The sequence below is a fragment of the Neopelma chrysocephalum genome, unplaced genomic scaffold (assembly GCF_003984885.1).
Source record: "Neopelma chrysocephalum unplaced genomic scaffold, ASM398488v2 Primary Assembly neopelma1_66, whole genome shotgun sequence".
Lineage (NCBI taxonomy): Eukaryota > Metazoa > Chordata > Aves > Passeriformes > Pipridae > Neopelma > Neopelma chrysocephalum.
In genome coordinates this window covers 3,841,457-3,856,888 of record NW_020897725.1, presented here as the reverse complement: position 1 = coordinate 3,856,888, position 15,432 = coordinate 3,841,457, and positions in this window count along the sequence as shown.

Below are 15,432 nucleotides of genomic sequence, written 5' to 3'. Positions count from 1 at the left end.
AACTGTTTAGAAGTTTAACAAATGAATATACCACTAGGTATCTGGGAACTAGTGTTTTCTGTCTGAGACAGAACACTGAAAATCAGCAGACGAGGGACAAAAATATATCAGTTGCTAGGAGATGGCATTTAATCTGGAATTTTAGGCAATAAATAAAAATTAAGTTACAAGAAGAAATATTGTTTAGGGCAGAAATCAACTTGAAGCAAACGGTTGTTTATGAGAGGGAGCAAAGCAAGGATGCTGCCACACAACACGCTGCGGGGACAGAGGTGAATGGGAAGGTTATTGTCTTGACTGTGGGAACAAAACTCCTGCCAGTGAAAGACAGCAAGGACAAAACTCTTTCCTAGTTAAGCTGCTGGGAGATGTGGCACTAAAGTAAATAAAGGCTGTACTTCAACCTGCAAATATCACCTTTGCCTGCGATGAAAGCCCAACCAGAACCTAAAATGCTGTGAAATTCAGCTCGTTATCTCTGGTCATGAAAATTACAGGAAAAAGAGGAAAAGTTCATTGCTTGTGAAGTTAGATCCACCAAAATCTGCTGGTTTCTTTCCCCACTAAAGAAAGTCCTACTTTCTTAATAGTATTAGAATTGATAAATGCTGGCGTTTAAGACTGGAGTGTCTTGTGAAGCCATACAGGCTTCAACAGCAAGGCTAGCAGGGAGTGGGTTTGGCTGCTCCTTACAGCAGCTTAGCCCTTGGTGGGAATTGTCAAAGTGCAATTTTAGTCCTGTTGAAATCAAGGGAAAAGTGGCAACAGATCTCAAAAGGTCATTTTCTCCCACGCACGCACAGGTAAAGGTTTGCACGTAATGCAGTCCAGCACATGGTAATCACCTACAGCTTTTGGTGTAGGTAATCATCTACACCTCTCCTGGTTCCTGTAACTGTGAGTATATGCAGGTATTAGAAGCAGCGTTTGCCTCAGCACCACCCCTGGGTAATTTCCATCTCAGACATCCCTTTGACCTAGGCTGGTAAGCATTTCTACAATATTTGGTCATGGTGATTACATTCATTATTCAGATCAAACCATTGAGATCCCGAGGCCAAGATGGAAATTCAGACCTTTCACAGCTTTAATACTACCTGTAATCCTGACACTGGAGCACTACTTGTTTAGACTTGCTTACTTGCTTAGGACAGTGCTTGTCAAAGTGATTAATAATTTTCTCTGGGCAGCAGCCAAAGATCAGAGTCCATGTTATGTCTGCAATCTGCCAGAAGGCTTTGATATTGTCAACACGGGTATGGTCAAGCCTAAATAACCACTGGTTGAGGGGCTGTATTCTCCTTGCTCAGAAATCCAAAGGACTGTCCTCTCTGCTGGCCCAGCTTGTCTTGCAAAGGATAACTGCTGATTGCAGGCATTACTGGCTGCTTCACTGGCCTCTGTAGGACAAAGTTGCTGGGAGAAAGGCAGTAACATGTGCTGTTACATCAGTGATGCTGATGGCACTGGCATGTCCTCTTCATACAACCTGGAGAGCAGAGATGGTAGCATCACATCTGGATCTGCATACTTGCCAGGGTCCTCTGCAGTGAGGAAGGGCTGGGCAAGAACTTGGTTGTTGTTCAATCCCTCTGATTGATCCCACTGGTTGGGTGGAAGAGTATCAGCCAGTGAGGGCTGGCTGAATTTTTGTCATTACCTGTGGTTAAGAGCCCAACCACCACAGGCACTGACTGCATCTCTCTTACTTTATCATCTGTAGATGACTCTGCTTGAGTGGGAGGACTGGACCAGATGCCCTCCAGAGACCCTTTTCAACCTCAATCATTCTGTGATTCTCTGATTTTTATGCCAGCAATGATTGCTGAATTTATGGAGCTCAGTGTAAAGCCCTGTCAATGAGAGACCTCACCTTTGGGAACATGCTCCTTCCACACCTGTGAAAGGCCCAGCCTGTGCTGTAAGGATTTCCATTTGCACTGGAGGGACCTCCAGGAGGTACCTGGAGGATGCTCTAAGGTAAGATAATAATGGTGATGTACCCCTAGTGCAGGAAAGCATGGGCCCTTGCAATAGTGTGGTGATGCACTTGGGTCACAACAACCCCATGCAATACTCCAGGCTTGGGACAGAGTAGCTGGAAAGCTGTCCAGTGGGAAAAGACTGGGAGTGATGTTTGATAGCGACTGAGAATGAGACAGCCTAGGTAGCCAAGAAGTCCAATGGCATCTTGACTTGTATCAGAAATAGTGTGACCATCAGGACCAGGGCAGCGATTGTCCCCCTGTATTCTGCACTGTTGAGGCTGCACCTCAAATCCTGGGTTCAGTTTTAGGCTGCTCATTACAAAAAGGACATTGAGGTGCTGAAGCATGTCCAGAGAAGGGCAAAGAAGCTGATGAAGGGTCTGGAGCACAAGTCTTATAAGGAGCAGCTCAGGTCACTTGATTTGTTCATCCTGGAGAAGAGGGGGCTCAGGGGTAACTGTATCACTCTCTACAACCACCTTCTCCCAAGTAAAAAGTGACAGGACAAGAGAAAATAACCTCGAGTTGTGCCAGGGGAGGTTTCGTTTGGATATTGGGAAAACTTTCTTCACTGAAAGGTCTGTTAAGCATTGGAACAGGCTACCCAAGGAAGTGGTATTTAAAAGACATGTAGATGTGGCACTTAGGGACATGATTTAGTGGTGAACTTGTCAGTGCTCAGTTAACAGTGGGACTTGATGATCTTAGAGGTCTTTTCCAACCTAAATGATTCTCCAGTTCCATGATGGCATGGCCACTCTAGGCTGCAGTGGGCTTTTCTCCCAAAATGACTGGAACTGCCTTTGCTTCTGCTGGCAGCAAGCACAGATCTATCAGCGGGTGATGGAGGCAGTAACTTCCATCCCTGCCGTGTCAGGTGGGAAGGGCCAGCTGCTCACACTGTCCATCTGTCCACACTGTGGTCGTGCCTGGGGCTGCTTTCAGCCCAACATGGGGTTTGAATGAAGATGAGAAAGAAAGAGAAACATAAAAGAGGCTTGTGGGAAGTGCATGATTTTTTAAAGGAATATGTTCCTGGGCTTCCAAGGCCCAGCGAGAGGATCTTGTCCATATGAAGTTCATAATGTGAAAGAGGATCCCAGAATATCCTTACTCTTCAGCATGTAATTATTTGCAGTGATTACAAGCTGGCAAAGTGTGCCAAGTAAATCATATCCTGGGCTACATAAGAAGTGTGGCCATCAGGTGATGTAGGAGGTGATGCTCCCTTTCTATTCTGCTCTTATAAGACCTCACATGGAGCACTGCATCCATCTCTGAGATCTCAAGTAATGGAAAGGCATGGACCTGTTGGAGAAAGTACAGAGGAGGGCCATGAAGATGAACAGAGGGGTGGTGCACCTCTCCTTTGAAGACAGGATGAGAGAGTTGGGCTGTTCAGCCTGGAGAAGAGAAGGCTCCAGTGAGACCTTTCAGCAGCCTTCCAGTACCTAAAGGAGTTTCATAAGAAAGACAGAGACTTTTTACCAGGGCCTATAGTGACAGAACAAGGGGTAACGGTTTTAAACTGAAAAATTGGTAGATTTAGATTAGATATGTGGTGACTTGACCTGGGCTGGATGCCAGGTGCCCACCAAAGCCGCTCTGTGATTCTCCTCCTCCCTCAGACAGGGGAGAGAAAATATAATAAAAGGCTCGTGGGTTGCATCAGGCAAAGCATTGCCAGCCAGTCAAGGGAGGGGATTGACCCGCTCTGCTCTGCACTGGGGCAGCCTCACCTTGAATATTGTGTGAAGTTTTGTCATCACAATATAAGAAAGATATTAAGCTCTTAGAGACTGTCCAAAGGAGGACAATGAGGGTGGTGAAGGGACTTGAGGGGAAGCTGTATGACGAGCAGCTGAGGGCACTTGGTCGGTTCAGCTGGAGAAGATGAGACTGAGGGGAAACCTCTTTGCAGTTACAACTTCCTTGTGAGGGGAAGAGGAGGGGCAGGCACTGATTTCTTCTCTGTGGTGACCAGTGACAGGACCTGAGGGAAGGGTCTGAAGTTGTGTCAGGGGAGGTTTAGGTTGGATATTATAAAAAGGTTCTTCACCCAGAGAGTGGTTGGGCACTGGAACAGGCTCCCCAGGGAAGTAGTCACAGCACCAAGCCTGACAGAGTTCAAGAAGCATTTGGACGATAATCTTGGGCACTTGGTGTGACTCTTGGGGATGGTCCTGTGCAGGGCCAGGAGTTGGACTCAATGATCCTTGTGGGTCCTTTCCAACTCAGTATATTCTGTGATTCCATGATTCTGTAAAATAGAACAGGGAGAGATCACTCAGCAAGTACCATCATGGGGAAAACAGACTCAACTTGGGAAAATTAGTTGAATTTATTACCAATCAAAATCCAGGCAGGATAATGAGAAGTAAACCAGTTCTTAAAAAACCTTCCCCCCACACACACACTTCTTGGGCTTAACTTTATTCTCCATTCTCTACCTCTTTCCCCCCAGGAGTGCAGGGAGATGGGAGATGGGAGTTATGGTCAGTTCATCACACATTTCTCCCACTCCTTTCTCCTCAGGAAAAGGAGTCCTTCCCCTGCTCCAGCATGGGGTCCCTTCCACGAGAGACAGTCTTCCATGAACTTCTCCAAGGTGAGTCTTTCCTATGGGCTGCAGTTCTCTGCAAATTGCTTCAGTTCTCCACAAACTCCTTCAGTGTGGGTTCCTTCCACAGGAGTCAGTCCTTCAGGAACAGGCTGCTCCAATCTGGGTTCCCCACAGGGCTGCAAGTCCTACCAGCAAACCTGCTCCAGTGTGGACTCCCCTCTCCATGGGGCTTCTCTCCTGACAGGAGCCTGCTCCGGCACAGGCTTTCCATGGAATCACAATCTTCTTTGGGCATCCACCTGCTCTGGCATGGGGTTCTCCATGGACTGCAGGTAGATTTCTGCACCCTCATGGACCTCCACGGGCTGCAGGGGTACAACCTGCCTGAACATGGTCTGCACCACAGGCTGCAGGGGAATCTCTGCTCCGGCACCTGGAGCATCTCCTCCCCTCCTTTTTTTACTGACTTTGGTGTCTGTAGGGCTGTTTCTCTCACATATTCTCACTCTTCTCTTCTCTGGCTGTAGTTACTTCTGTGCAAAAACTTTTTGTTGCCCTTCTAAAATATGTTATCACAGAGGCTCATGGGCTTGGCCTTGGCTAGTGGAAGGTCCATCCTGGAGTTGTCTGGCAGAGCCAATGGGAGAGCTTCTAGCAGCTTCTCAGAGAAGCCACCTCTATAGCCCCCCTGCTCCCACAGTCTTGCCACACAAGCCCAATACAGATATTAGGAAGAAAGTCTTTACTGTGAGGGTGCTGAGATAATAGAAGTAGTTGCCTGGAGAAGTTGTGATGCTCCATCCCTGTAAATGTTTAAGGTCAATCAGGATGGGGCTTTGAGCTTTCGAGCAACCTGATCTAGTGCAAGGTGACCCCCCCACCACGGCATGGGGTTGGACTAGATATTTGTTGAAGGTCCCTTCCATCCCAAACCAAGATGGCACAATCTTAAGCTCTACCAGGGGAGGTTTAGGTTGGATATTAGGAAGAAATTTTTTACAGAGAGAGTAATCAGACATTGGAATGGGCTGCCCAGGGAGGTGGTGGATTCACCGTCTCTGGAGGTTTTTAAGATGAGACTGGATGTGGCATGGTCTGGTAACAACAGTGGTGTTGGATCAAGGGTTGGACTTGATGATCTTGGAGGTCTTTTCCAACCCAGTTGATTCTATGATTCTGTGGTTCCATGATTTGACTTTTAAGCCCTGTGTATTGGGGGCTTTGCAAACATTTATGTCAGCAACACAACTCCTAAGAGGTCTGGGAAGAGACCTTTGTTTCTTTTCTGGTATCTAGGGCTGAAAATAAAGAACCACTTGATGAGATAAGTACTCTCCAAATCCAAGGATGGTACACAGACCAGTCAGTGAAACCAGCAGCCACAGGTCTTCTCTGTTGCAGCTCACCTCTGAGCTCACTGCTAAGCAGCAGCTCCCAAACATTAAAGTGATGTCTATCTGCCTTCAGTGAAGCTCACTCAGTGTATGGACTGTGGGCCAGTTGGGCCTGCTTAACTTGGATACCATTGAAATGCAAAGCCTGATACAATCTGGTGCCCTGTGTGAGCTTAGCAAAGCCAGAGTAAGTGCTGCTGTTCCAATAACAGCTGGAGACGGAAGCACAGGGCACTGCCAGGGTCCGATGCCAGCACCACGTGAATTGAAAAAAGTATGAAAGGGGATTAGATTCTGTTACCACTTTCCCTCAAGTTTCCTATTTCTCTTCTTCTAAGATTGAATGTTGAGGAGATGTGTCCTGCTGTAACCCCAACTGTAAATCAATGTGCAGGTTTGGGGAACTGAGGGGAGAGAGGGAGAGGTTGGTGTGCTTTTCAAGTGTGAAAAAGGACAAAGGAACCCAGGGCAAAATATTTCTGAGGTCCACTCAAGGCTTAGTGGGGATCCCAAACACCACCTATCTCATTGGTTTAACACCACAGAAGCCAGCTGTGCACACCCTGAAGGGACTGAGGTCATGACAGTGAATAGAAGTGACTGCTAAAGGCTCCCTCTCCACAGCAGCATGGCTCACAGAACTGGGGAGCCTGGAGAGCTGAGCTCAGCCCAGCCTAGCACAAGGATTCTCTACTTCTCTGGCTAAGCATAAGGAGTCTTCTTATTTCCTCAGCAGATGCTTTGGGTTTACATTCACCACCTACCTATGGAAAATGGGGATGGGGACTCACACCCACTTACTCCATGCAGCAGAGCAAGCTGTGTGGAGAAGATGGATTACTTTCATCTTTGTGATTGCATTTTACCTTTTGATGCCCTGGATGTTTATTCCTTTATCATGTATTAATTATTGGCATTCTCTAGGCTTCCTTCTGTCTTAATCTGATTTAAAACAGACATTTGCATTTGAAAAGTAGCTAGCATGTATAGCAAATCCTTTCCCTTGGTTTGCTATTAGTGCAGCCAGCTTTGATGTATTATATTAATGCTGTTTGCCAGGGGTGAAATCAGCACACCACCTATGGAGAGGCACTTCATGGTGAACCTACTGCTTTTACCCACAGGCAAAGCATCTACCTCCCCTGGTGCAAAATCTGGATGCTGACTGCAGCAGCATGGTCACACAACTGCTCCTCTCCCTGATGCCATCAACTAGGTTTTGGAAGGCCCAGGGCTCTGCACCATGCCCATGGCACGAGGTGCCTCATGCAAACCCCAGCCTGCTGACCTGCCACCAGAGAAGGGTGAATTTACAGGAGATGGATTAGACATCCATTGCAACGGAGGAAGCGAGAGCTAAACACACTACAGTGCACCAAACCAGCAGCTGAGGGTTGTGCAGGGAATGAAGCAGGTGAGCTGTAGAGGAACTCATGGCAAGAAGAGGATGAGGTCAGAATTTGCCTAATGGTCTTCCCAAGGGTTATAAGCATAGAGGCTGAAATACACATGTGCTTCAAAACTTTTTTGTGCCAGTTGAGAAATCAGTCCTCTGATGAGTTCAATACCAGCATTTCCTTTTATCCTTTTTTTTTTTGATTGCACTGTATCGCTTACATAATTTAGGGCTTTTGGGAAGTTGCTCTGAACCCGATTGATCTGTTTGAACTGGTGCAAAGGGCACGTGGAGCCACTGCTGTAACTCACCCCGGCTGGGTTAACTGCAGTGGCGAGTGGTGGGCACAGGACCAGATGACCAAAGGTGCAGTGCCCAGCTCGCTGATGTGACCGTAGCAGAACTGGCTCAAGTCACCAACCTCAACCCACCATGGCTGCTTGTGCAGGCTTTCCTCTGCTCTGTTGAGGCCTGGCAGTAAAACTGCATGGAACAGCCTCTCTTCACTCTGCTCCAACACAGTATTCCAGATCAGCTGTGACTCCTTGAATGGGAGGGTTTGCTCACCTGGCTCCTGCTGTCAGGACTGGGTGAAAAGCAGTATTTCTGTGTGGCAGAGCTGGGGAGGGGATGGCCTTTGGCAAGAGGCAGGGCCGAGCAGCAGGGGCTAGAAACCAGGCTCTCCCAGAATAGCATGTCTGATCACAGCATTAGTTGATGAAGAACAGCTCAAAGTGAACTTGTTTCTTCCTAAATACTCACATAGAGTTTTGTACCAGGTTGACTTGGTTTTAAAAGCATTTAAGTTAAATTATTACAATTTCTGCTCCTGGACAAGATTTAAAGCAGCTTCCAGAACTCATTTACCAAAGGGGTTGGAAAAGTTATTTCAAGTTAACAGCCTACATTACAGTAGTAGTTATTTGAACAGGTGGGGACCGGGGGAAGTAGGGACATTAGCCAAATCATGAATCATAAGCTAATCAGATTGCCACCCATGTTTGCACCAAAAGGAAAAAAAGCCATGCATGAAAATACACATAACTGCCAGCTAGAGAACTGATTTAGCAAGGACCCAAACTTTTGCTGGGGATTTTTGGGGTGAGTGGCTACACTTCCACTTGGTAGGGCAGGAGGTCTCTCTGGAAGCCACCAGGGAGGCTGGTTCTCCTCTGACTCTACCAACTCTGAAGGCCTGGGACTCCTTCGTACTCTTTGCTCCTCACAGCATTCCTGCTCCATCCAAGCAGGGAGTTTGGGGCCTTGCATTCTTTACCTTTACCCTTCACTGGGTCTATTCTGCCAGCCCTTGGATTTGAAGCTCTTTCCACAGGTGAGCAGGCAAAACAAAGGCCCCAACTTCAGATGTCCCAAGAGGGCACCCCAAGAACACCCATAGCCTCCACCTCCTCCAGGGAAGCTCCTCTCTCTCTGGTGCAACAGGATGTGCTTGGCTGTCTGGGAAGAAGTGGGTCACAGAGCTGTTCCTTGACCTGTCCAAAACCCAGGTGAAGGGCTGTGCAGAACCATGCCATGGCCCAGCTATGCTGGGCAGCAAGGGCTGCAGCAGGTCTGCACTATCCATGCACTGGGGTAGGGGTTCGTCTCCTAAAGCACAGTCACTGAGAAGTCCCTGGGGTAAAAAAAATACGGAGATTTAACTGTATTTAAAATAAAATAAAACTACACTATTGAAACTCTGTTGATGTTAGTGGAATTCCTTGTGTCTTACACCAGCAGGCAGAAAATCAGATCTAAAGTGCTGAAGCTGCTGGCAGATACTTGCCTGTTTGTGTGTGCAGTGGAGAAAAGTGCTTGTTTGGTGCTGATTGCAGACTACGGAATAAGAGCAATTTCTCATCCCACCTCCACAGAAGCTATTTAAATAGTTCTACACCCACTTTGAAATATGCTCAGTTAAAAAAGGAGTAAATCTGGAAGTTATTACTCCTCAAAGAAAGAAGCACCAATAAATAGGCTTTGCTAAGACTGCCGGTGCTCTCGGGGATAGCACCCGCCTAAGAGCTTTCCCTCCGCCAGCCTGCCTTTGCTGTGAAACAGTTTTTATTAGGCAGCCTGCAGAGAAAACACACGCTGCAGGAAAGAGCCCTGTGGCTCGTGTCTGAGGAGCCCTTGGAGCCGACCCTTTGTCCCAGTGAGGCTTGGGGCCAAAGCCCAGCTGGCTACATGCAGACTTGCAGGCTGCACAAGCCCCCACGTGCTCCCCATCCAGCACAGGAGGGGAGGGAACAATCAGCAAAACGAAAGGACATGCCAGACAAAGCAATAGCAGAGCACTAATTAAAAAAGCCCTTAGGAAATACTGGGGATAGAGTGGCATCATGTGCAGTCATTCAATGCCTCCCTTTCCCCTCCTTGGGGACTCCCAGCCATGGGAGCATTTGCCAACTCTTTCCCAATACTGGTTGTGGAGATTTAACCCATGGCACAGCACCTCTGTAGGGCTTCTGGCAGGATGCTGCCCACCACCTGGCCACTCTTCCAGTGCCCATGTTTAACGAGATGATGCAAAAAAGGAGCTCCAGAGTCAAAGACACTTCCTCATGGAGGTATAGTCAATGCTCCGTTTATTGCAAAAATCACACACAGTATATAGGGTCCTACAGGGTTCACACGCTCTATCCTAACTCTCTATTGGTTACATCCATTTTCACACACTATAGCTCTAACTTTATTGGCTCACCCATCCAAGGCACACACCCTGACAGCTCCAGGCCCTCCCATCCTCTGGTTTCTAACACCCTGGATAATATTCTTTCTTCTTGTTTACCTCCATGCAGCTTTCTCATATCTGCTGCTCAAGGACACACATCTGCTCAAGGCACATGGTTCTCATCATTCTGCATGTAGGCTGGATTGCGCAGGCAGGCCTGAAGCAACATGTTATGTCCTGTATTGTTCAACATATTCTCAACACCCATGTCCCATGTCTCACTCCCTCTTTGCCAGCCCTCCTGCCCAGCAAGACAGTGTAGGGGGACACCCTTCCCCAGAGCAGTTCCTGGCCAAGTGTCTTCCCAGGGGCTATGAAGGCAAAAGTTAAACTCAGGTGGGGAACTGGGCCACCAGCTCTGTGCAGGAGAGTCAGCTGGGACCTGGGGGCCTTGCTGCTTGTCACCCCCAAGCTACCTGCAATGCTGGTCACACCTGAGAGCACGTATTTGGGCAGCCCGGGAGCCTTCCCAACCCCACCACATTAGATGTTCGTGGATTTAAGGTGTTTCCAAGTTAGGCTGCACCCAAAGAGAGAGTTTTGTGAATTGATTGCACTCAAAATAGCCACAGAGTGCTAAGTCCTCTGATGAATCTCATACAAAGCCACTGTCAGAGCCAGCTGCTGGTATTCAGACCCACTCAGCACAGTCATCTTGCTTCCGTAACGCAGCACACCGGGGCCCTGACCCTAGAGCGAGTTACAGGCAAAGCCTTGTTTGTCTCTGGCTTTCCCCAGCAGAGCTCTGCTGTGAGATTAAGATCTTAATATTTATAAGTCTCTGGTTTTACTATCTGTTTAATGTCATAGTAAATCAGGTGCCTACACTGCTATCCCTCCATCCCACCTGAAACTCTGACCTTCTTAGCAAGGGGCAGTTATGTGCTTCCTTAAAAATAAACTAATTATAAACCCACTGATTTTCTCACATTTAAACTGCCTCTGTAACAGCCAGTTATTTCCGAGGACATGAGAAAAAGCTGTTACAATGTCAAAGCTTGAACAGTTACATATCTGCTATTTCAATGGATAAGACTTGATATTTTTATTCCCATGTGATATTACCAAGACATGATAAACAACCACAGCATTAGTCTTAATTTGTGGAGCAAAGATCATTTTAATCTGCTCCAAGATGAGGAATAATTTTATCAGAGTATTACCATTCCACAAACAACTATTCGAAAGCCTGTTCTGTCCTTCCCTCCTTTCCCTCCTTCCTGCTTCCTTTTTTTTTTTATAATAAAGCAACACTGACCAAGGGCTATTTGAAGGCAGAGACAGTTTGTAAGCCAGCCTTAAGTCCTTCCAGATTGGTGAGTGGGCTTCAAAAATGCTTTCCAAAATTTAACCTGGCCTTGTCATTACTGAATAAAAGGAGAACACTGACTTTGCCTCCCGGGGACCTGCTTGGCTCCCACCAGAAGGTGAGCAAACATCACACAGGAGTCAGATTCTCTCCCCCAGCCTTCGGGTGATGACTTCTGTTAAAAGCTTTGCTCTTTAATCTGCGTATAATCACCCAAATCAAAGTGGCATTTGCAGGTCCTCAGCATCTGTGGAAACCAGGCTCACAAACACGGAGCCAAGCCTGGAGCTCCAGGCTGCCAGCTCTGCAAGGTTTTGCTTAGTTCTTTGGAACTTCTTATTGCACTTTACCATGGAAAAGCACACTGTGGTGCAAAGAATGGTGGTTTGAGCTAATTAAGCAACAGAGTATCAATTTTTAACTGCACATGTGCCTGTCAATAAGTCCTTCCAAACATCTTTGCTCCACTGTGTTTTTATGCTTCTTTTTTCCCTAGGATCATGACAGACTTGACAATGGTGATAAATCAGCTCTCGAGCCGTCCTATTAGCCAGGAAAGCATTATCAAGCTCATTTAGCTGGAAATGTGAGGCCCACAAGTAATCTAATAGGGTGATTGCCCCAGGTAGTTACCTATAACAAGCCAGTCTCAGGAGGGGGAGTTCCACTCCACCCATTCTGGGAGGATGCTCCCCTGGAAGGCATGAGGGTGATTCTAGGCCCCCTACTTGGGGAAACATCTTAAGCACAGAGTTACCAGAATAAAAAAAAAAAAAAAGGGGGGGGGGGGGGGTTGGTACAGGTGAGCAAGAGACAGCGTTTCAGCATTTTCCTCTTATGGTTTGAATGGATTTCAATCCAAGAAGCAAGTTTTTATATTCGGGTTTCAACCTGATAGAGAAATATCCAACATCCAGTCAAGGGCATTACTCAACAGCATCAAAACTAACATGCATTCAAGTGGGCCAAGCAGCAGGAAGTTTTTCACATTAAAAAAGAGGAAGGTACCACCAGATTTAGGTGGCAACTGAGCCAGGAACTCTGAGGAATTAAATTCTGAAAGCATCTAAAGCTACAGCTGGACACCAAGAGAAAGGCTCAAAATGAGGAGTACACACTAACCCATCTCTCTAAGAATTTGGCCCCAAGTGACTTGCCACAGATTGGGCACGTGTTAAGTTGCAAAGCCAGAAATAGAAAACCAATTCCCTCTCCTGGCCTTTCATTTGAAGGCTTGGACAGGTTCCCAGACAACTGCCAGACATATGAAGATATAAATTATTTGGAAGAGTGCAAAGGGTAAAGAACCAGGGTCAAAAGGCACCTGCAACCTTGCAGATCCTTAGCAGGCAGCACTGACCAGAGCAAACCTGTGGGTTGTGACTAGTGTACTTGCCGCGTGGATACACTGAAATACCCTTTCACCACCGAATCTTCCTTTTCTCCAGGCATGATATGCATTATAGACTGGTTTGTGCTCCACCATCCACCTGCCTGGTAGCAGATGCAGACAGATTTATTACCACAGAGAAAGGTAGGCTTCCATTTCTGGAGCACTCTGCCTCTAGCTGCTGCCCAGGCTGTGGATAACTCTCCACTGAAGAGCCAAAGGCAGGCAGTGTGATTCCTGCTGCCTGCCGCATTGCCCACAGGGCCCAAGCTGCAGCAATGAAATGGGCTGGAGGCAGGCTGATTTCAGTCTGTTACATAGGAGAATTACAAACAGTGGGTGACGGCTTAGAAAGGTCTTCAAAAAGGCAAGCGATCTCCATAGCCGCTCTCAACCCAGTTACAGGCATGCACATACCTCCCTAGGTAGGTCTTGCCTGCCACAATGGGATCCAGATCTCTCTGGGGTGATGATACTGCAACTCAGGAATCCTATGGATAAAGCCTGCAGAGATTTATTTCTCTGTAGTCTAAAATGACAAACTCACTGCCCTTTTCCAGATCCAAGTATTTTAAAGCCGAAGTATTCACTGGTGCTGCAAAGTGGGCAACAGCCTGGGTACCTGAAGGGCAGGGCAGTTCAGCTGGAAACCCAACAGCTTTCACTTCCCTCCTACACTTCCCTATTGTGGGAAGCAGCGCTTTGGTATCACAGGCTCACGATCACCCCATCTTCAAAATCTATTTGTAACAGCTACTGTCCTTGGCACAGGCTGCAAAGCTCACAGCCTTCCTTTTCTGTTTGAAACTGGTCCCCAGTGGCTTAATTTGCAGACAGTAATGGGATTCTACCTTCCTGTGCCTGACAGAAGGTGCCTCTGTGAGCAGCCTTGGTTCACCTTTCAAGAAGCTGACCTCGTTTTTTTTCCTGAACAGCATCCCAGTTCTTGTATGTGGGCTGTGACAAGTGTTTCAGAGAAGGATTACAGGGTTAACAAATAGATGAATATTTAATCCCACTTCCCCACTTAGGTCATTGTCAGAAACTTCTACCTCCTGCACCTAAATCTACTCTGGCCGTAGATATGATTTCTTCTCAGAATCTGACTTTCTTCTTATTATTCCCAACTTCTTTCTTCAACTGTCCTCCCTCCAATCAAATTATTTTGGAAGAGAATTATCTTCTCTTGGCTCCAACTACAGGATTGACCCTCATTTTCTATCAGTAATGCACCCTTCCGTAGTAGGCTCTCACCTCCTTCACTGAAGAGGCACACTGTCTTCACTCACATTACCTCACATTTCTCCTCCTCAATTCACCATTAAGCGCAGGGATAAGAGGAAAGGACACAACAGGAGCCTCAGCTCATTCCTGGGACATGCATGGAAGAGCACAAGGATGGGGAAGCTTTTGGCCAATATGGGGTTTCTGTCCCTCAGGTGGCGTAAGACCCTTCTGTATCCGGCAGCAGGAGAGGGGGATTGCAACTCAGAGCAGGTAAATCCGTTAGTTTTAGTGCTGGATACAAGTAACAAGGAAAGGACGTTGGGACAGGTTGGGATAGTTTAGTGATATCTAGGATCTTGTGCAAGCACCTTGAAGCCCATCGCAGTTAATCTCCCAAGTATTATTTGTGAGCTAGCAGGACTGCAACACGTACGCTCACCCGCGGTGCAATCACCCCTTCCAGCAATTTGAGGCTCCCAGCTGCGCTCCTGCCACCCTCTCCAGCCTGGGTTCACCACACAGACCAACCTGACAGACGAGGGCTCTCCCAGTAACAGAGACTGGCGATGAACTGAACGCAAAGGAGCGAGTGAGGTTCGGCACAAATAGGTCGCTGCAGGGATGGTTGGGTGCTGAGACAGCTCCCTACAGACCCCTCGTTCATCAGCATCGTTTCACCGCCTGCCAGCCCCGAGGAGCCGCCCCAGGGGAGCGCAGGGCCTGCTCCTGGGGGACATCGACTCAACGCACCCCGGCCAGGGCCGGCGATGGCGGAAGCGCCTGGAGCCCCGGCAGCACCAGCATGGGCAGCAGAGCCGCGTCCCCCCCCTCCCTGCCTTCCCCGCCGGGGAGAGCGGCCGCGACCGCGGCTCCGGGCCCTGCCCGCGCCACACAGGGCGCCTGTTCTCAGGCCCCTCGCGACTGGGTTTCTGGGTCTCAGCCACGGGTTTGTGCCCGCTCCCCCGGCGCGCAGCCGAGCCCCGGGGCGGCTCCAGCGCAGCGGCGGCGCCGCGCTCGGCAGGGGGCGGCAGCGGCGGCGCCGGCACTGCTGGCGGAGAGCGGGGTCGGGCCGCCCCCGGCCGGGGGCTGCACCGGCGGGGAGGCGGAGCGGACCGGGAGCGAAGGGCCGCCCTGGCGCTGGACCGCGGCTCACCGGGTGCTGGCCCGCGGGGGCGGCGCGGAGTACGCCAGTCCCAGCGCCCCCCACACTGACCCCCGTTGGCAAAACCACTCCCGCCCCAGCAGCGGCGCCCCCCGCCCGCGGGTTATGAATGGGCGAGGCGGAAGCCCCGCCCCCCCGGACGTGACGCCCGCCAATGGGGGCGCGGGGAGCGCGGCGGGGTGAGGTCAGCGCGCGGGGCGGGGGCGGTGCGGGCCGGGCGCGGCGGGCGGGGGTCGCGGCCCCGGGCGGGCGGATCGGGGCGCAGGGCT